This window comes from Triticum aestivum, chromosome 6D (assembly GCF_018294505.1).
Source record: "Triticum aestivum cultivar Chinese Spring chromosome 6D, IWGSC CS RefSeq v2.1, whole genome shotgun sequence".
NCBI lineage: Eukaryota > Viridiplantae > Streptophyta > Magnoliopsida > Poales > Poaceae > Triticum > Triticum aestivum.
Window position 1 is genome coordinate 90,880,672 of NC_057811.1, and position 22,629 is coordinate 90,903,300.

Here is a 22,629-nt window from a genome sequence, read left to right on the forward strand (position 1 = left end):
GGTGCACAGTTAGGGGGAACACGTCTCTTGAAATTTTAGTGAGGGATCATCTTACTTACTACCGTCGTTCTAAGCAAATAAGATGCATAACATGATAAACATCACATGCAATCAAATAGTGACATGATATGGCCAATATCATTTTGCTCCTTTGATCTCCATCTTCGGGGCACCATGATCATCTTTGTCACCGGCATGACACCATGATCTCCATCATCATGATCTCCATCATTGTGTCTTCATGAAGTTGTCACGCCAACGATTACTTCTACTTCTATGGCTAACGCGCTTAGCAATAAAGTAAAGTAATTTACATGGCGTTATTCAATGACACGCAGGTCATACAAAAAATAAAGACAACTCCTATGGCTCCTGCCGGTTGTCATACTCATCGACATGCAAGTCGTGATTCCTATTACAAGAATATGATCAATCTCATACATCACATATATCATTCATCACATCTTCTGGCCATATCACATCACATAGCACATGCTGCAAAAACAAGTTAGACGTCCTCTAATTGTTGTTGCAAGTTTTTACGTGGCTTGTATAGGTTTCTAGCAAGAACGTTTCTTACCTACGTAAAACCACAACGTGATATGCCAATTTCTATTTACCCTTCATAAGGACCCTTTTCATCGAATCCGTTCCGACTAAAGTGGGAGAGACAGACACCCGCTAGCCACCTTATGCAACTAGTGCATGTCAGTCGGTGGAACCTGTCTCACGTAAGCGTACGTGTAAGGTCGGTCCGGGCCGCTTCATCCCACAATGCCGCCGAAACAAGATAAGACTAGTAGCGGCAAGAAGAATTGACAACATCTACGCCCACAACTACTTTGTGTTCTACTCGTGCATAGAAACTACGCATAGACCTAGCTCATGATGCCACTGTTGGGGAACGTAGCAGAAATTCAAAATTTTCTACGCATCACCAAGATCAATCTATGGAGTAATCTAGCAACGAGGGGAAGGGAGTGCATCTACATACCCTTGTAGATCGCGAGCGGAAGCGTTCAAGAGAACGGGGTTGATGGAGTCGTACTCGTCGTGATCCAAATCACCGATGATCCTAGCGCCGAACGGACGGCACCTCCGCGTTCAACACACGTACGGAGCAGCGACGTCTCCTCCTTCTTGATCCAGCAAGGGGGGAGGAGAGGTTGATGGAGATCCAGCAGCACGACGGCGTGGTGGTGGAAGTAGCGGGATTCCAACAGGGCTTCGCCAAGCGCTGCGGGAGGAGGGAGATGTGTCACGGGAGGGAGAGGGAGGCGCCAGGGCTTAGGTATTGCTGCCCTCCCTCCCCCCACTATATATAGGGCCAAGGGAGAGGGGGGGCGCAGCCTTGGCCCTTCCTCCAAGGAAGGGTGCGGCCAGGGAGGAGTCCTTCCTCCCCAAGGCACCTCGGAGGTGCCTTCCCCCTTTAGGACTCTCCCTTTTCCTTATCTCTTGGCGCATGGGCCTCTTGGGGCTGGTGCCCTTGGCCCATATAGGCCAAGGCGCACCCCCTACAGCCCATGTGGCCCCCCGGGGCTGGTGGACCCCCTTGGTGGACCCCCGGACCCCTTTCGGCACTCCCGGTACAATACCGATAAAGTGCGAAACTTTTCCGGCGACCAAAATAAGACTTCCCATATATAAATCTTTACCTCCGGACCATTCCGGAACTCCTCGTGACGTCCGGGATCTCATCCGGGACTCCGAACAACTTTCGGGTTACCGCATACTAATATCTCTATAACCCTAGCGTCACCGAACCTTAAGTGTGTAGACCCTACGGGTTCGGGAACCATGCAGACATGACCGAGACGTTCTCCGGTCAATAACCAACAGCGGGATCTGGATACCCATGTTGGCTCCCACATGTTCCACGATGATCTCATCGGATGAACCACGATGTCGAGGATTCAATCAATCCCGTATACAATTCCCTTTGTCTATCGGTATGTTACTTGCCCGAGATTCGATCGTCGGTATCCCGATACCTTGTTCAATCTCGTTACCGGCAAGTCTCTTTACTCGTTCCGTAACTCACATCATCCCGTGATCAACTCCTTGGTCACATTGTGCACATTATGATGATGTCCTACCGAGTGGGCCCAGAGATACCTCTCCGTTTACACGGAGTGACAAATCCCAGTCTCGATTCGTGCCAACCCAACAGACACTTTCGGAGATACCTGTAGTGCACCTTTATAGCCACCCAGTTACGTTGTGACGTTTGGTACACCCAAAGCATTCCTACGGTATCCGGGAGTTGCACAATCTCATGGTCTAAGGAAATGATACTTGACATTAGAAAAGCTCTGAGCAAACGAACTACACGATCTTGTGCTAGGCTTAGGATTGGGTCTTGTCCATCACATCATTCTCCTAATGATGTGATCCCGTTATCAACGACATCCAATGTCCATGGTCAGGAAACCGTAACCATCTATTGATCAACGAGCTAGTCAACTAGAGGCTTACTAGGGACATGGTGTTGTCTATGTATCCACACATGTATCTGAGTTTCCTATCAATACAATTCTAGCATGGATAATAAACGATTATCATGAACAAGGAAATATAATAATAACCAATTTATTATTGCCTCTAGGGCATATTTCCAACAGTCTCCCACTTGCACTAGAGTCAATAATCTAGTTCACATCACCATGTGATTAACACTCACAGGTCACATCACCATGTGACCAACATCCAAAGAGTTTACTAGAGTCAACAATCTAGTTCACATCACTATGTGATTAACACTCAATGAGTTCTGGTTTGATCATGTTATGCTTGTGAGAGAGGTTATTAGTCAACGGGTCTGAACCTTTCAGATCCGTGTGTGCTTTACGAATATCTATGTCATCTTGTGGATGCTACCACGCGCTATTTGGAGCCATTTCAAATAACTGCTCTACTATACGAATCCGGTTTACTACTCAGAGTCATCCGGATTAGTGTCAAAGTTCGCATCGACGTAACCCTTTACGACGAACTCCTTTTCACCTCCATAATCGAGAAAATTCCTTAGTCCACTAGGTACTAAGGATAAGTTCGACCACTGTCATGTGATCCTTTCCCGGATCACTATTGTACCCTCTTGACCAACTCATGGCAAGGCACACTACATGTGCGGTACACAGCATAGCATACTGTAGAGCCTACGTCTAAAGCATAGGGGACGACCTTCGTCCTTTCTCTCTCTTCTGCTGTGGTCAGGTCTTGAGTCTTACTCAATACTCACACCTTGTAACACAGCCAAGAACTCCTTCTTTGCTGATCTATTTTGAACTCTTTCAAAATCATGTCAAGGTGTGCGTTCTTTGAAAGTATCATCAGGCGTCTTGATCTATCTCTATAGATCTTGATGCCCAATATGTAAGCAGCTTTATCCAGGTCTTCCTTTGAAAAACTCCTTTCAAACAACCCTTTATGCTTTCCAGAAATTTTACATCATTTCGGATCAACAATATGTCATTCACATATACTTATCAGAAATGTTGTAGCGCTCCCACTCACTTTATTGTAAATACAAGTTTCTAACAAACTTTGTATAAACCCAAAAACTTTGATCACTCCATCAAAGCGTATATTCTGACTCCGAGATGCTTGCTCTAGTCCATGGAAGGATCGCTGGAGCTAGCATACCTTTTAGCATCCTTAGGATCGACAAAACCTTTCTGATTGTATCACATACAACCTTTCCTTACGAAAACTGGTAAGGAAACTTGTTTTGACATCCATCTGCCAGATTTCATAAATGCAGCTAATGCTAACATGATTCCGACGGACTTAAGCATCGCTACGGATGAGAAAATCTCATCGTAGTCAACTCCTTGAACTTGTGAAAATACTCTTTGCCACAAGTCGAGCTTCATAGACGGTAACATTACCGTCCATGTCCGTCTTCTTCTTAAAGATCCATTTATCTCAATGGCTTGCCGATCATCGGGCAAGTTCACCAAAGTCCATGCTTTGTTCTGATACATGGATCCTATCTCGGATTTCATGGCTTCTAACCATTTGTCGGAATATGGGCCCACCATCGCTTCTCCATAGCTCGTAGGTTCAGTATTGTCTAACAACATGATATCTCAGACAGGATCACGTACCACTCCGAAGTAGTACGCATCCTCGTCGTCCTACGAGGTTTGGTAGTGACTTGATCCGAAGTTTCATGATCACTATCATAAGCTTCCACTTCAATTGGTGTAGGTGCCACAGGAACAACTTCCTGTGCCCTGCTACACACTAGTTGAAGTGACGGTTCAATAACCTTATCAAGTCTCCACCATCCTCCCACTCAATTCTTTCGAGAGAAACTTTTCCTCGAGAAAGGACCTGTTTCTAGAAGCAATTACTTTTGCTTCCAGATCTGAAATAGGAGGTATACCCAACTGTTTTGGGTATTCTATGAAGATGCATTTATCCGCTTTGGGTTCGAGCTTATCAGCCTGAAACTTTTTCACATAAGCATCGCAGCCCCAAACTTTTAAGAAACGACAACTTAGGTTTCTCTAAACGGTGTCGTCTCAACGGAATTGCGTGGTGCCCCTTTTAAAGTGAATGCGGTTGTCTCTAATGCCTAACCCATAAACGATAGTGGTAATTCGATAAGAGACATCATGGTATGCACCATATCCAATAGGGTGCAGTTATGATGTTCGGACACACCATCACACTATGGTGTTCCAGGCGGTATTAATTGTGAAACACTTTCCACAATGTCTTAATTGTGTGCCAAACTCGTAACTCAGATACTCATCTCTATGATCATATCACAGACATTTTATCCTCTTGTCACGACGATCTTCAACTTCACTCTGAAATTACTTGAACCTTTCAATAATTCAGACTTGTGTTTCATCAAGTAAATACACTCAGCATCTACTCAAATCATCTGTGAAGTAAGAACATAACGATATCCACTGCATGCCTCAGCACTCATTGGACTGCATACATCAAAATGTATTACTTCCAATAAGTTGCTCTCTTGTTCCATCTTACTGAAAACGAGGCCTTTCAGTCATCTTGCCCATGTGGTATGATTTGCATGTCTCAAGTGATTCAAAATCAAGTGAGTCCAAACGATCCATCTGCATGGAGTTTCTTCATGCATATATACCAATAGACATGGTTCGCATGTCTCAATCTTTTCAAAAACGACTGAGTCCAAAGATCCATCTACATGGAGCTTCTTCATGCGTTCTATACCAATATGACTCAAATGGCAGTGCCACAAGTATGTGGTACTATCATTACTATTTTATATCTTTTGGCACGAACATGTGTATCACTACGATCGAGATTCATTTTAGGTGCAAGACCATTGAAGGTATTATTCAAATAAACAGAGTAACCATTATTCTCCTTAAATGAATAACCGTATTGCGATAAACATAATCCAATCATGCTCAACGCAAACACCAAATCTCGATGGTAGAGGGAGCATGCGATGCTTGATCACATCAACCTTGGAAACACTTCCAACACACATCGTCATCTCACCTTTAGCTAGTCTCCATTTATTCCGCAGCTTTTATTTCGAGTTACTAACACTTAGCAACCGAACCGGTATCTAATACCCTGGTGCTGCTAGGAGTACTAGTAAAGTACACATTCATATAATGTATATCCAATATACTTCTGTCGACCTTGCCTGCCTTCTCATCTACCAAGTATCTAGGGTAGTCCTGCTTCAGTGACCGTTCCCCTCATTACAGAAGCACTTAGTCTCGGGTTTGGGTTCAACCTTGGGATTCTTCACTAGAGCAGCAAACGACTTGCTGTTTCATGAAGTATCCCTTTTGCCCTTGCCCTTCTTAAACTAGTGGTTTTACTAACCATCAACAATTGATGCTCCTTCTTGATTTCTACTCTCGCGGTGTCAAACATCGCGAATAGCTCAAGGATCATCATAACTATCCCTGATATGTTATAGTTCATCACGAAGCTCTACTAGCTTGGTGGCAGTGACTATGGAGAACCATCACTATCTCATCTGGGAGATTAACTCCCACTCGATTCAAGCGATTGTGGTACTCAGACAATCTGAGCACATGCTCAACGATTGAGCTTTTCTCCCTTAGTTTGCAGGCTTAAGAAACTTGTCAGAGGTCTCATACCTCTTGACGTGGGCACTAGTCTGAAATCCCAATTTCAGTCTTCGGAACATCTCATATGTTCTGCGACGTTTCAAAAACGTCTTTGGTGCCACAATTCTAAACCGTTAGCATTACGCACTGAACTATCACGTAGTCATCAAAACGTGTATGTCAGATGTTTCGCAACATCTACAGACGACGCTGAGGTTCAGCACACCGAGCGGTGCATTAAGGACATAAGCCTTCTGTGCAGCAATGAGGACAATCCTCAGTTTACGGACCCAGTCCGCATAATTGCTACTACCAACTTTCAACTAAATTTTCTCTAGGAACATATCTTAAACAGTAGAACTAAAGCGTATGACATAATTTGCAAAGACCTTTTGACTATGTTCATGATAATGAAGTTCATCTGATTAATGAACTCCCACTCAGATAGACATCCCTCTAGTCATCTAAGTGATACATGATCCGAGTCAAACTAGGCCGTGTCCGATCATCACGTGAGACGGACTAGTCATCATCGGTGAACATCTCCATGTTGATCGTATCTACTATACGACTCATGTTCGACCTTTCGGTCTCTTGTGTTCCGAGGCCATGTCTGTACATGCTAGGCTCGTCAAGTCAACCTAAGTGTTTCGCATGTGTTCCGAGGCCATGTCTGTACATGCTAGGCTCGTCAACACCCGTTGTATTCGAACGTTAGAATCTATCACACCCGATCATCACGTGGTGCTTCGAAACAACGAACCTTCGCAACGGTGCACAGTTAGGGGGAACACTTCTCTTGAAATTTTAGTGAGGGATCATCTTACTTACTACCGTCGTTCTAAGCAAATAAGATGCATAACATGATAAACATCACATGCAATCAAATAGTGACATGATATGGCCAATATCATTTTGCTCCTTTGATCTCCATCTTCGGGGCACCATGATCATCTTTGTCACCGGCATGACACCATGATCTCCATCATTGTGTCTTCATGAAGTTGTCACGCCAACGATTACTTCTACTTCTATGGCTAACGCGCTTAGCAATAAAGTAAAGTAATTTACATGGCGTTATTCAATGACACGCAGGTCATACAAAAAATAAAGACAACTCCTATGGCTCCTGCCGGTTGTCATACTCATCGACATGCAAGTCGTGATTCCTATTACAAGAATATGATCAATCTCATACATCACATATATCATTCATCACATCTTCTGGCCATATCACATCACATAGCACATGCTGCAAAAACAAGTTAGACGTCCTCTAATTGTTGTTGCAAGTTTTTACGTGGCTTGTATAGGTTTCTAGCAAGAACGTTTCTTACCTACGTAAAACCACAACGTGATATGCCAATTTCTATTTACCCTTCATAAGGACCCTTTTCATCGAATCCGTTCCGACTAAAGTGGGAGAGACAGACACCCGCTAGCCACCTTATGCAACTAGTGCATGTCAGTCGGTGGAACCTGTCTCACGTAAGCGTACGTGTAAGGTCGGTCCGGGCCGCTTCATCCCACAATGCCGCCGAAACAAGATAAGACTAGTAGCGGCAAGAAGAATTGACAACATCGACGCCCACAACTACTTTGTGTTCTACTCGTGCATAGAAACTACGCATAGACCTAGCTCATGATGCCACTGTTGGGGAACGTAGCAGAAATTCAAAATTTTCTACGCATCACCAAGATCAATCTATGGAGTTTACTAGCAACGAGAGGGAAGGAGTGCATCTACATACCCTTGTAGATCGCGAGCGGAAGCGTTCAAGAGAACGGGGTTGATGGAGTCGTACTCGTCGTGATCCAAATCACCGATGATCCTAGCGCCGAACGGACGGCACCTCCGCGTTCAACACACGTACGGAGCAGCGACGTCTCCTCCTTCTTGATCCAGCAAGGGGGGAGGAGAGGTTGATGGAGATCCAGCAGCACGACGGCGTGGTGGTGGAAGTAGCGGGATTCCAACAGGGCTTCGCCAAGCGCTGCGGGAGGAGGGAGATGTGTCACGGGAGGGAGAGGGAGGCGCCAGGGCTTGGTATTGCTGCCCTCCCTCCCCCCACTATATATAGGGCCAAGGGAGAGGGGGGGCGCAGCCTTGGCCCTTCCTCCAAGGAAGGGTGCGGCCAGGGAGGAGTCCTTCCTCCCCAAGGCACCTCGGAGGTGCCTTCCCCCTTTAGGACTCTCCCTTTTCCTTATCTCTTGGCGCATGGGCCTCTTGGGGCTGGTGCCCTTGGCCCATATAGGCCAAGGCGCACCCCCTACAGCCCATGTGCCCCCCGGGGCTGGTGGACCCCTTGGTGGACCCCCGGACCCCTTTCGGCACTCCCGGTACAATACCGATAAAGTGCGAAACTTTTCCGGCGACCAAAATAAGACTTCCCATATATAAATCTTTACCTCCGGACCATTCCGGAACTCCTCGTGACGTCCGGGATCTCATCCGGGACTCCGAACAACTTTCGGGTTACCGCATACTAATATCTCTATAACCCTAGCGTCACCGAACCTTAAGTGTGTAGACCCTACGGGTTCGGGAACCATGCAGACATGACCGAGACGTTCTCCGGCCAATAACCAACAGCGGGATCTGGATACCCATGTTGGCTCCCACATGTTCCACGATGATCTCATCGGATGAACCACGATGTCGAGGATTCAATCAATCCCGTATACAATTCCCTTTGTCTATCGGTATGTTACTTGCCCGAGATTCGATCGTCGGTATCCCGATACCTTGTTCAATCTCGTTACCGGCAAGTCTCTTTACTCGTTCCGTAACTCACATCATCCCGTGATCAACTCCTTGGTCACATTGTGCACATTATGATGATGTCCTACCGAGTGGGCCCAGAGATACCTCTCCGTTTACACGGAGTGACAAATCCCAGTCTCGATTCGTGCCAACCCAACAGACACTTTCGGAGATACCTGTAGTGCACCTTTATAGCCACCCAGTTACGTTGTGACGTTTGGTACACCCAAAGCATTCCTACGGTATCCGGGAGTTGCACAATCTCATGGTCTAAGGAAATGATACTTGACATTAGAAAAGCTCTGAGCAAACGAACTACACGATCTTGTGCTAGGCTTAGGATTGGGTCTTGTCCATCACATCATTCTCCTAATGATGTGATCCCGTTATCAACGACATCCAATGTCCATGGTCAGGAAACCGTAACCATCTATTGATCAACGAGCTAGTCAACTAGAGGCTTACTAGGGACATGGTGTTGTCTATGTATCCACACATGTATCTGAGTTTCCTATCAATACAATTCTAGCATGGATAATAAACGATTATCATGAACAAGGAAATATAATAATAACCTATTTATTATTGCCTCTAGGGCATATTTCCAACAGTCTCCCACTTGCACTAGAGTCAATAATCTAGTTCACATCACCATGTGATTAACACTCACAGGTCACATCACCATGTGACCAACATCCAAAGAGTTTACTAGAGTCAACAATCTAGTTCACATCACTATGTGATTAACACTCAATGAGTTCTGGTTTGATCATGTTATGCTTGTGAGAGAGGTTATTAGTCAACGGGTCTGAACCTTTCAGATCCGTGTGTGCTTTACGAATATCTATGTCATCTTGTGGATGCTACCACGCGCTATTTGGAGCCATTTCAAATAATTGCTCTACTATACGAATCCGGTTTACTACTCAGAGTCATCCGGATTAGTGTCAAAGTTCGCATCGACGTAACCCTTTACGACGAACTCCTTTTCACCTCCATAATCGAGAAAATTCCTTAGTCCACTAGGTACTAAGGATAAGTTCGACCGCTGTCATGTGATCCTTTCCCGGATCACTATTGTACCCCTTGACCAACTCATGGCAAGGCACACTTCATGTGCGGTACACAGCATAGCATACTGTAGAGCCTACGTCTAAAGCATAGGGGACGACCTTCGTCCTTTCTCTCTCTTCTGCTGTGGTCAGGTCTTGAGTCTTACTCAATACTCACACCTTGTAACACAGCCAAGAACTCCTTCTTTGCTGATCTATTTTGAACTCTTTCAAAATCATGTCAAGGTGTGCGTTCTTTGAAAGTATCATCAGGCGTCTTGATCTATCTCTATAGATCTTGATGCCCAATATGTAAGCAGCTTTATCCAGGTCTTCCTTTGAAAAACTCCTTTCAAACAACCCTTTATGCTTTCCAGAAATTTTACATCATTTCGGATCAACAATATGTCATTCACATATACTTATCAGAAATGTTGTAGCGCTCCCACTCACTTTATTGTAAATACAAGTTTCTAACAAACTTTGTATAAACCCAAAAACTTTGATCACTCCATCAAAGCGTATATTCTGACTCCGAGATGCTTGCTCTAGTCCATGGAAGGATCGCTGGAGCTAGCATACCTTTTAGCATCCTTAGGATCGACAAAACCTTTCTGATTGTATCACATACAACCTTTCCTTACGAAAACTGGTAAGGAAACTTGTTTTGACATCCATCTGCCAGATTTCATAAATGCAGCTAATGCTAACATGATTCCGACGGACTTAAGCATCGCTACGGATGAGAAAATCTCATCGTAGTCAACTCCTTGAACTTGTGAAAATACTCTTTGCCACAAGTCGAGCTTCATAGACGGTAACATTACCGTCCATGTCCGTCTTCTTCTTAAAGATCCATTTATCTCAATGGCTTGCCGATCATCGGGCAAGTTCACCAAAGTCCATGCTTTGTTCTGATACATGGATTCTATCTCGGATTTCATGGCTTCTAACCATTTGTCGGAATATGGGCCCACCATCGCTTCTCCATAGCTCGTAGGTTCAGTATTGTCCAACAACATGATATCTCAGACAGGATCACGTACCACTCCGAAGTAGCACGCATCCTCGTCGTCCTACGAGGTTTGGTAGTTACTTGATCCGAAGTTTCATGATCACTATCATAAGCTTCCACTTCAATTGGTGTAGGTGCCACAGGAACAACTTCCTGTGCCCTGCTACACACTAGTTGAAGTGACGGTTCAATGACCTTATCAAGTCTCCACCATCCTCCCACTCAATTCTTTCGAGAGAAACTTTTCCTCGAGAAAGGACCTGTTTCTAGAAACAATTACTTTTGCTTCCAGATCTGAAATAGGAGGTATACCCAACTGTTTTTGGGTATTCTATGAAGACGCATTTATCCGCTTTGGGTTCGAGCTTATCAGCCTGGAACTTTTTCACATAAGCATCGCAGCCCCAAACTTTTAAGAAACGACAACTTAGGTTTCTCTAAACGGTGTCGTCTCAACGGAATTGCGTGGTGCCCCTTTTAAAGTGAATGCGGTTGTCTCTAATGCCTAACCCATAAACGATAGTGGTAATTCGATAAGAGACATCATGGTATGCACCAGATCCAATAGGGTGCAGTTATGATGTTCGGACACACCATCACACTATGGTGTTCCAGGCGGTATTAATTGTGAAACACTTTCCACAATGTCTTAATTGTGTGCCAAACTCGTAACTCAGATACTCATCTCTATGATCATATCACAGACATTTTATCCTCTTGTCACGACGATCTTCAACTTCACTCTGAAATTACTTGAACCTTTCAATAATTCAGACTTGTGTTTCATCAAGTAAATACACTCAGCATCTACTCAAATCATCTGTGAAGTAAGAACATAACGATATCCACTGCATGCCTCAGCACTCATTGGACTGCATACATCAAAATGTATTACTTCCAATAAGTTGCTCTCTTGTTCCATCTTACTGAAAACGAGGCCTTTCAGTCATCTTGCCCATGTGGTATGATTTGCATGTCTCAAGTGATTCAAAATCAAGTGAGTCCAAACGATCCATCTGCATGGAGTTTCTTCATGCATATATACCAATAGACATGGTTCGCATGTCTCAATCTTTTCAAAAACGACTGAGTCCAAAGATCCATCTACATGGAGCTTCTTCATGCGTTCTATACCAATATGACTCAAATGGCAGTGCCACAAGTATGTGGAACTATCATTACTATTTTATATCTTTTGGCACGAACATGTGTATCACTACGATCGAGATTCATTTTAGGTGCAAGACCATTGAAGGTATTATTCAAATAAACAGAGTAACCATTATTCTCCTTAAATGAATAACCGTATTGCGATAAACATAATCCAATCATGCTCAACGCAAACACCAAATCTCGATGGTAGAGGGAGCATGCGATGCTTGATCACATCAACCTTGGAAACACTTCCAACACACATCGTCATCTCACCTTTAGCCAGTCTCCATTTATTCCGCAGCTTTTATTTCGAGTTACTAACACTTAGCAACCGAACCGGTATCTAATACCCTGGTGCTGCTAGGAGTACTAGTAAAGTACACATTCATATAATGTATATCCAATATACTTCTGTCGACCTTGCCTGCCTTCTCATCTACCAAGTATCTAGGGTAGTCCTGCTTCAGTGACCGTTCCCCTCATTACAGAAGCACTTAGTCTCGGGTTTGGGTTCAACCTTGGGATTCTTCACTAGAGCAGCAAACGACTTGCTGTTTCATGAAGTATCCCTTTTGCCCTTGCCCTTCTTAAACTAGTGGTTTTACTAACCATCAACAATTGATGCTCCTTCTTGATTTCTACTCTCGCGGTGTCAAACATCGCGAATAGCTCAAGGATCATCATAACTATCCCTGATATGTTATAGTTCATCACGAAGCTCTACTAGCTTGGTGGCAGTGACTATGGAGAACCATCACTATCTCATCTGGGAGATTAACTCCCACTCGATTCAAGCGATTGTGGTACTCAGACAATCTGAGCACATGCTCAACGATTGAGCTTTTCTCCCTTAGTTTGCAGGCTTAAGAAACTTGTCAGAGGTCTCATACCTCTTGACGTGGGCACTAGTCTGAAATCCCAATTTCAGTCTTCGGAACATCTCACATGTTCTGCGACGTTTCAAAACGTCTTTGGTGCCACAATTCTAAACCGTTAGCATTACGCACTGAACTATCACGTAGTCATCAAAACGTGTATGTCAGATGTTTCGCAACATCTACAGACGACGCTGAGGTTCAGCACACCGAGCGGTGCATTAAGGACATAAGCCTTCTGTGCAGCAATGAGGACAATCCTCAGTTTACGGACCCAGTCCGCATAATTGCTACTACCAACTTTCAACTAAATTTTCTCTAGGAACATATCTTAAACAGTAGAACTAAAGCGTATGACATAATTTGCAAAGACCTTTTGACTATGTTCATGATAATGAAGTTCATCTGATTAATGAACTCCCACTCAGATAGACATCCCTCTAGTCATCTAAGTGATACATGATCCGAGTCAAACTAGGCCGTGTCCGATCATCACGTGAGACGGACTAGTCATCATCGGTGAACATCTCCATGTTGATCGCATCTACTATACGACTCATGTTCGATCTTTCGATCTCTTGTGTTCCGAGGCCATGTCTGTACATGCTAGGCTCGTCAAGTCAACCTAAGTGTTTCGCATGTGTTCCGAGGCCATGTCTGTACATGCTAGGCTCGTCAACACCCGTTGTATTCGAACGTTAGAATCTATCACACCCGATCATCACGTGGTGCTTCGAAACAACGAACCTTCGCAACGGTGCACAGTTAGGGGGAACATTTCTCTTGAAATTTTAGTGAGGGATCATCTTACTTACTACCGTCGTTCTAAGCAAATAAGATGCATAACATGATAAACATCACATGCAATCAAATAGTGACATGATATGGCCAATATCATTTTGCTCCTTTGATCTCCATCTTCGGGGCACCATGATCATCTTTGTCACCGGCATGACACCATGATCTCCATCATCATGATCTCCATCATTGTGTCTTCATGAAGTTGTCACGCCAACGATTACTTCTACTTCTATGGCTAACGCGCTTAGCAATAAAGTAAAGTAATTTACATGGCGTTATTCAATGACACGCAGGTCATACAAAAAATAAAGACAACTCCTATGGCTCCTGCCGGTTGTCATACTCATCGACATGCAAGTCGTGATTCCTATTACAAGAATATGATCAATCTCATACATCACATATATCATTCATCACATCTTCTGGCCATATCACATCACATAGCACATGCTGCAAAAACAAGTTAGACGTCCTCTAATTGTTGTTGCAAGTTTTTACGTGGCTTGTATAGGTTTCTAGCAAGAACGTTTCTTACCTACGTAAAACCACAACGTGATATGCCAATTTCTATTTACCCTTCATAAGGACCCTTTTCATCGAATCCGTTCCGACTAAAGTGGGAGAGACAGACACCCGCTAGCCACCTTATGCAACTAGTGCATGTCAGTCGGTGGAACCTGTCTCACGTAAGTGTACGTGTAAGGTCGGTCCGGGCCGCTTCATCCCACAATGCCGCCGAAACAAGATAAGACTAGTAGCGGCAAGAAGAATTGACAACATCGACGCCCACAACTACTTTGTGTTCTACTCGTGCATAGAAACTACGCATAGACCTAGCTCATGATGCCACTGTAGGGGAACGTAGCAGAAATTCAAAATTTTCTACGCATCACCAAGATCAATCTATGGAGTTTACTAGCAACGAGAGGGAAGGAGTGCATCTACATACCCTTGTAGATCGCGAGCGGAAGCGTTCAAGAGAACGGGGTTGATGGAGTCGTACTCGTCGTGATCCAAATCACCGATGATCCTAGCGCCGAACGGACGGCACCTCCGCGTTCAACACACGTACGGAGCAGCGACGTCTCCTCCTTCTTGATCCAGCAAGGGGGGAGGAGAGGTTGATGGAGATCCAACAGCACGACGGCGTGGTGGTGGAAGTAGCGGGATTCCAACAGGGCTTCGCCAAGCGCTGCGGGAGGAGGGAGATGTGTCACGGGAGGGAGAGGGAGGCGCCAGGGCTTGGGTATTGCTGCCCTCCCTCCCCCCACTATATATAGGGCCAAGGGAGAGGGGGGGGCGCAGCCTTGGCCCTTCCTCCAAGGAAGGGTGCGGCCAGGGAGGAGTCCTTCCTCCCCAAGGCACCTCGGAGGTGCCTTCCCCCTTTAGGACTCTCCCTTTTCCTTATCTCTTGGCGCATGGGCCTCTTGGGGCTGGTGCCCTTGGCCCATATAGGCCAAGGCGCACCCCCTACAGCCCATGTGCCCCCCCGGGGCTGGTGGACCCCCTTGGTGGACCCCCGGACCCCTTTCGGCACTCCCGGTACAATACCGATAAAGTGCGAAACTTTTCCGGCGACCAAAATAAGACTTCCCATATATAAATCTTTACCTCCGGACCATTCCGGAACTCCTCGTGACGTCCGGGATCTCATCCGGGACTCCGAACAACTTTCGGGTTACCGCATACTAATATCTCTATAACCCTAGCGTCACCGAACCTTAAGTGTGTAGACCCTACGGGTTCGGGAACCATGCAGACATGACCGAGATGTTCTCCGGCCAATAACCAACAGCGGGATCTGGATACCCATGTTGGCTCCCACATGTTCCACGATGATCTCATCGGATGAACCACGATGTCGAGGATTCAATCAATCCCGTATACAATTCCCTTTGTCTATCGGTATGTTACTTGCCCGAGATTCGATCGTCGGTATCCCGATACCTTGTTCAATCTCGTTACCGGCAAGTCTCTTTACTCGTTCCGTAACTCACATCATCCCGTGATCAACTCCTTGGTCACATTGTGCACATTATGATGATGTCCTACCGAGTGGGCCCAGAGATACCTCTCCGTTTACACGGAGTGACAAATCCCAGTCTCGATTCGTGCCAACCCAACAGACACCTTCGGAGATACCTGTAGTGCACCTTTATAGTCACCCAGTTACGTTGTGACGTTTGGTACACCCAAAGCATTCCTACGGTATCCGGGAGTTGCACAATCTCATGGTCTAAGGAAATGATACTTGACATTAGAAAAGCTCTGAGCAAACGAACTACACGATCTTGTGCTAGGCTTAGGATTGGGGTCTTGTCCATCACATCATTCTCCTAATGATGTGATCCCGTTATCAACGACATCCAATGTCCATGGTCAGGAAACCGTAACCATCTATTGATCAACGAGCCAGTCAACTAGAGGCTTACTAGGGACATGGTGTTGTCTATGTATCCACACATGTATCTGAGTTTCCTATCAATACAATTCTAGCATGGATAATAAACGATTATCATGAACAAGGAAATATAATAATAACCTATTTATTATTGCCTCTAGGGCATATTTCCAACAGTCTCCCACTTGCACTAGAGTCAATAATCTAGTTCACATCACCATGTGATTAACATTCACAGGTCACATCACCATGTGACCAACATCTAAAGAGTTTACTAGAGTCAACAATCTAGTTCACATCACTATGTGATTAACACTCAATGAGTTCTGGTTTGATCATGTTATGCTTGTGAGAGAGGTTATTAGTCAACGGGTCTGAACCTTTCAGACCCGTGTGCTTTACGAATATCTATGTCATCTTGTGGATGCTACCACGCGCTATTTGGAGCCATTTCAAATAATTGCTCTACTATACGAATCCGGTTTACTACTCAGAGTCATCCGGATTAGTGTCAAGGTTCGCATCGACGTAACCCTTTACGACGAACTCCCTTTCACCTCCATAATCGAGAAAATTCCTTAGTCCACTAGGTACTAAGGATAAGTTCGACCGCTGTCATGTGATCCTTTCCCGGATCACTATTGTACCCTCTTGACCAACTCATGGCAAGGCACACTACGTGTGCGGTACACAACATAGCATACTATAGAGCCTACGTCTAAAGCATAGGGGACGACCTTCGTCCTTTCTCTCTCTTCTGCTGTGGTCGGGTCTTGAGTCTTACTCAATACTCACACCTTGTAACACAGCCAAGAACTCCTTCTTTGCTGATCTATTTTGAACTCTTTCAAAATCATGTCAAGGTGTGCGTTCTTTGAAAGTATCATCAGGCGTCTTGATCTATCTCTATAGATCTTGATGCCCAATATGTAAGCAGCTTTATCCAGGTCTTCCTTTGAAAAACTCCTTTCAAACAACCCTTTATGCTTTCTAGAAATTTTACATCATTTCGGATCAACAATATGTCATTCACATATACTTATCAGAAATGTTGTAGCGCTCCCACTCACTTTATTGTAAATACAAGTTTCTAACAAACTTTGTATAAACCCAAAAACTTTGATCACTCCATCAAAGCGTATATTCTGACTCCGAGATGCTTGCTCTAGTCCATGGAAGGATCGCTGGAGCTAGCTTACCTTTTAGCATCCTTAGGATCGACAAAACCTTTCTGATTGTATCACATACAACCTTTCCTTACGAAAACTGGTAAGGAAACTTGTTTTGACATCCATCTGCCAGATTTCATAAATGCAGCTTATGCTAACATGAATCCGACGGACTTAAGCATCGCTACGGATGAGAAAATCTCATCGTAGTCAACTCCTTGAACTTGTGAAAATACTCTTTGCCACAAGTCGAGCTTCATAGACGGTAACATTACCGTCCATGTCCGTCTTCTTCTTAAAGATCCATTTATCTCAATGGCTTGCCGATCATCGGGCAAGTTCACCAAAGTCCATGCTTTGTTCTGATACATGGATTCTATCTCGGATTTCATGGCTTCTAACCATTTGTCGGAATATGGGCCCACCATCGCTTCTCCATAGCTCGTAGGTTCAGTATTGTCCAACAACATGATATCTCAGACAGGATCACGTACCACTCCGAAGTAGCACGCATCCTCGTCGTCCTACGAGGTTTGGTAGTGACTTGATCCGAAGTTTCATGATTACTATCATAAGCTTCCACTTCAAGTGGTGTAGGTGCCACAGGAACAACTTCCTGTGCCCTGCTACACACTAGTTGAAGTGACGGTTCAATAACCTTATCAAGTCTCCACCATCCTCCCACTCAATTCTTTCGAGAGAAACTTTTCCTCGAGAAAGGACCTGTTTCTAGAAGCAATTACTTTTGCTTCCAGATCTGAAATAGGAGGTATACCCAACTGTTTTGGGTATTCTATGAAGACGCATTTATCCGCTTTGGGTTCGAGCTTATCAGCCTGAAACTTTTTCACATAAGCATCGCAGCCCCAAACTTTTAAGAAACGACAACTTAGGTTTCTCTAAACGGTGTCGTCTCAACGGAATTGCGTGGTGCCCCTTTTAAAGTGAATGCGGTTGTCTCTAATGCCTAACCCATAAACGATAGTGGTAATTCGATAAGAGACATCATGGTATGCACCATATCCAATAGGGTGCAGTTATGATGTTCGGACACACCATCACACTATGGTGTTCCAGGCGGTATTAATTGTGAAACACTTTCCACAATGTCTTAATTGTGTGCCAAACTCGTAACTCAGATACTCATCTCTATGATCATATCACAGACATTTTATCCTCTTGTCACGACGATCTTCAACTTCACTCTGAAATTACTTGAACCTTTCAATAATTCAGACTTGTGTTTCATCAAGTAAATACACTCAGCATCTACTCAAATCATCTGTGAAGTAAGAACATAACGATATCCACTGCATGCCTCAACACTCATTGGACTGTATACATCAAAATGTATTACTTCCAATAAGTTGCTCTCTTGTTCCATCTTACTGAAAACGAGGCCTTTCAGTCATCTTGCCCATGTGGTATGATTTGCATGTCTCAAGTGATTCAAAATCAAGTGAGTCCAAACGATCCATCTGCATGGAGTTTCTTCATGCATATATACCAATAGACATGATTTGCATGTCTCAATCTTTTCAAAAACGACTGAGTCCAAAGATCCATCTACATGGAGATTCTTCATGCGTTCTATACCAATATGACTCAAATGTCAGTGCCACAAGCATGTGGAACTATCATTACTATTTTATATCTTTTGGCACGAACATGTGTATCACTACGATCGAGATTCATTTTAGGTGCAAGACCATTGAAGGTATTATTCAAATAAACAGAGTAACCATTATTCTCCTTAAATGAATAACCGTATTGCGATAAACATAATCCAATCATGCTTAACGCAAACACCAAATCTCGATAGTAGAGGGAGCATGCGATGCTTGATCACATCAACCTTGGAAACACTTCCAACACACATCGTCATCTCACCTTTAGCCAGTCTCCATTTATTCCGCAGCTTTTATTTCGAGTTACTAACACTTAGCAACCGAACCGGTATCTAATACCCTGGTGCTGCTAGGAGTACTAGTAAAGTACACATTCATATAATGTATATCCAATATACTTCTGTCGACCTTGCCTGCCTTCTCATCTACCAAGTATCTAGGGTAGTCCTGCTTCAGTGACCGTTCCCCTCATTACAGAAGCACTTAGTCTCGGGTTTGGGTTCAACCTTGGGATTCTTCACTAGAGCAGCAAACGACTTGCTGTTTCATGAAGTATCCCTTTTGCCCTTGCCCTTCTTAAACTAGTGGTTTTACTAACCATCAACAATTGATGCTCCTTCTTGATTTCTACTCTCGCGGTGTCAAACATCGCGAATAGCTCAAGGATCATCATAACTATCCCTGATATGTTATAGTTCATCACGAAGCTCTACTAGCTTGGTGGCAGTGACTATGGAGAACCATCACTATCTCATCTGGGAGATTAACTCCCACTCGATTCAAGCGATTGTGGTACTCAGACAATCTGAGCACATGCTCAACGATTGAGCTTTTCTCCCTTAGTTTGCAGGCTTAAGAAACTTGTCAGAGGTCTCATACCTCTTGACGTGGGCACTAGTCTGAAATCCCAATTTCAGTCTTCGGAACATCTCACATGTTCTGCGACGTTTCAAAACGTCTTTGGTGCCACAATTCTAAACCGTTAGCATTACGCACTGAACTATCACGTAGTCATCAAAACGTGTATGTCAGATGTTTCGCAACATCTACAGACGACGCTGAGGTTCAGCACACCGAGCGGTGCATTAAGGACATAAGCCTTCTGTGCAGCAATGAGGACAATCCTCAGTTTACGGACCCAGTCCGCATAATTGCTACTACCAACTTTCAACTAAATTTTCTCTAGGAACATATCTTAAACAGTAGAACTAAAGCGTATGACATAATTTGCAAAGACCTTTTGACTATGTTCATGATAATGAAGTTCATCTGATTAATGAACTCCCACTCAGATAGACATCCCTCTAGTCATCTAAGTGATACATGATCCGAGTCAAACTAGGCCGTGTCCGATCATCACGTGAGACGGACTAGTCATCATCGGTGAACATCTCCATGTTGATCGTATCTACTATACGACTCATGTTCGACCTTTCGGTCTCTTGTGTTCCGAGGCCATGTCTGTACATGCTAGGCTCGTCAAGTCAACCTAAGTGTTTCGCATGTGTTCCGAGGCCATGTCTGTACATGCTAGGCTCGTCAACACCCGTTGTATTCGAACGTTAGAATCTATCACACCCGATCATCACGTGGTGCTTCGAAACAACGAACCTTCGCAACGGTGCACAGTTAGGGGGAACACTTCTCTTGAAATTTTAGTGAGGGATCATCTTACTTACTACCGTCGTTCTAAGCAAATAAGATGCATAACATGATAAACATCACATGCAATCAAATAGTGACATGATATGGCCAATATCATTTTGCTCCTTTGATCTCCATCTTCGGGGCACCATGATCATCTTTGTCACCGGCATGACACCATGATCTCCATCATTGTGTCTTCATGAAGTTGTCACGCCAACGATTACTTCTACTTCTATGGCTAACGCGCTTAGCAATAAAGTAAAGTAATTTACATGGCGTTATTCAATGACACGCAGGTCATACAAAAAATAAAGACAACTCCTATGGCTCCTGCCGGTTGTCATACTCATCGACATGCAAGTCGTGATTCCTATTACAAGAATATGATCAATCTCATACATCACATATATCATTCATCACATCTTCTGGCCATATCACATCACATAGCACATGCTGCAAAAACAAGTTAGACGTCCTCTAATTGTTGTTGCAAGTTTTTACGTGGCTTGTATAGGTTTCTAGCAAGAACGTTTCTTACCTACGTAAAACCACAACGTGATATGCCAATTTCTATTTACCCTTCATAAGGACCCTTTTCATCGAATCCGTTCCGACTAAAGTGGGAGAGACAGACACCCGCTAGCCACCTTATGCAACTAGTGCATGTCAGTCGGTGGAACCTGTCTCACGTAAGTGTACGTGTAAGGTCGGTCCGGGCCGCTTCATCCCACAATGCCGCCGAAACAAGATAAGACTAGTAGCGGCAAGAAGAATTGACAACATCGACACCCACAACTACTTTGTGTTCTACTCGTGCATAGAAACTACGCATAGACCTAGCTCATGATGCCACTGTAGGGGAACGTAGCAGAAATTCAAAATTTTCTACGCATCACCAAGATCAATCTATGGAGTTTACTAGCAACGAGAGGGAAGGAGTGCATCTACATACCCTTGTAGATCGCGAGCGGAAGCGTTCAAGAGAACGGGGTTGATGGAGTCGTACTCGTCGTGATCCAAATCACCGATGATCCTAGCGCCGAACGGACGGCACCTCCGCGTTCAACACACGTATGGAGCAGCGACGTCTCCTCCTTATTGATCCAGGAAAGGGGGAGGAGAGGTTGATGGTGATCCAACAGCACGGCGGCGTGGTGGTGGAAGTAGCGGGATTCCAACAGGGCTTCGCCAAGCGCTGCGGGAGGAGGGAGATGTGTCACGGGAGGGAGAGGGAGGCGCCAGGGCTTAGGTATTGCTGCCCTCCCTCCCCCCACTATATATAGGGACAAGGGAGAGGGGGAGCGCAGCCTTGGCCCTTCCTCCAAGGAAGGGTGCGGCCAGGGAGGAGTCCTTCCTCCCCAAGGCACCTCGGAGGTGCCTTACCCCTTTAGGACTCTCCCTTTTCCTTATCTCTTGGCGCATGGGCCTCTTGGGGCTGGTTCCCTTGGCCCATATAGGCCAAGGCGCACCCCCTACAGCCCATGTGCCCCCCCGGGGCTGGTGGACCCGTTTGGTGGACCCCCGGACCCCTTTCGGCACTCCCGGTACAATACCGATAAAGTGCGAAACTTTTCCGGCGACCAAAATAAGACTTCCCATATATAAATCTTTACCTCCGGACCATTCCGGAACTCCTCGTGACGTCCGGGATCTCATCCGGGACTCCGAACAACTTTCGGGTTACCGCATACTAATATCTCTATAACCCTAGCGTCACCGAACCTTAAGTGTGTAGACCCTACGGGTTCGGGAGACCATGCAGACATGACCGAGACGTTCTCCGGCCAATAACCAACAGCGGGATCTGGATACCCATGTTGGCTCCCACATGTTCCACGATGATCTCATCGGATGAACCACGATGTCGAGGATTCAATCAATCCCGTATACAATTCCCTTTGTCTATCGGTATGTTACTTGCCCGAGATTCGATCGTCGGTATCCCGATACCTTGTTCAATCTCGTTACCGGCAAGTCTCTTTACTCGTTCCGTAACTCACATCATCCCGTGATCAACTCCTTGGTCACAT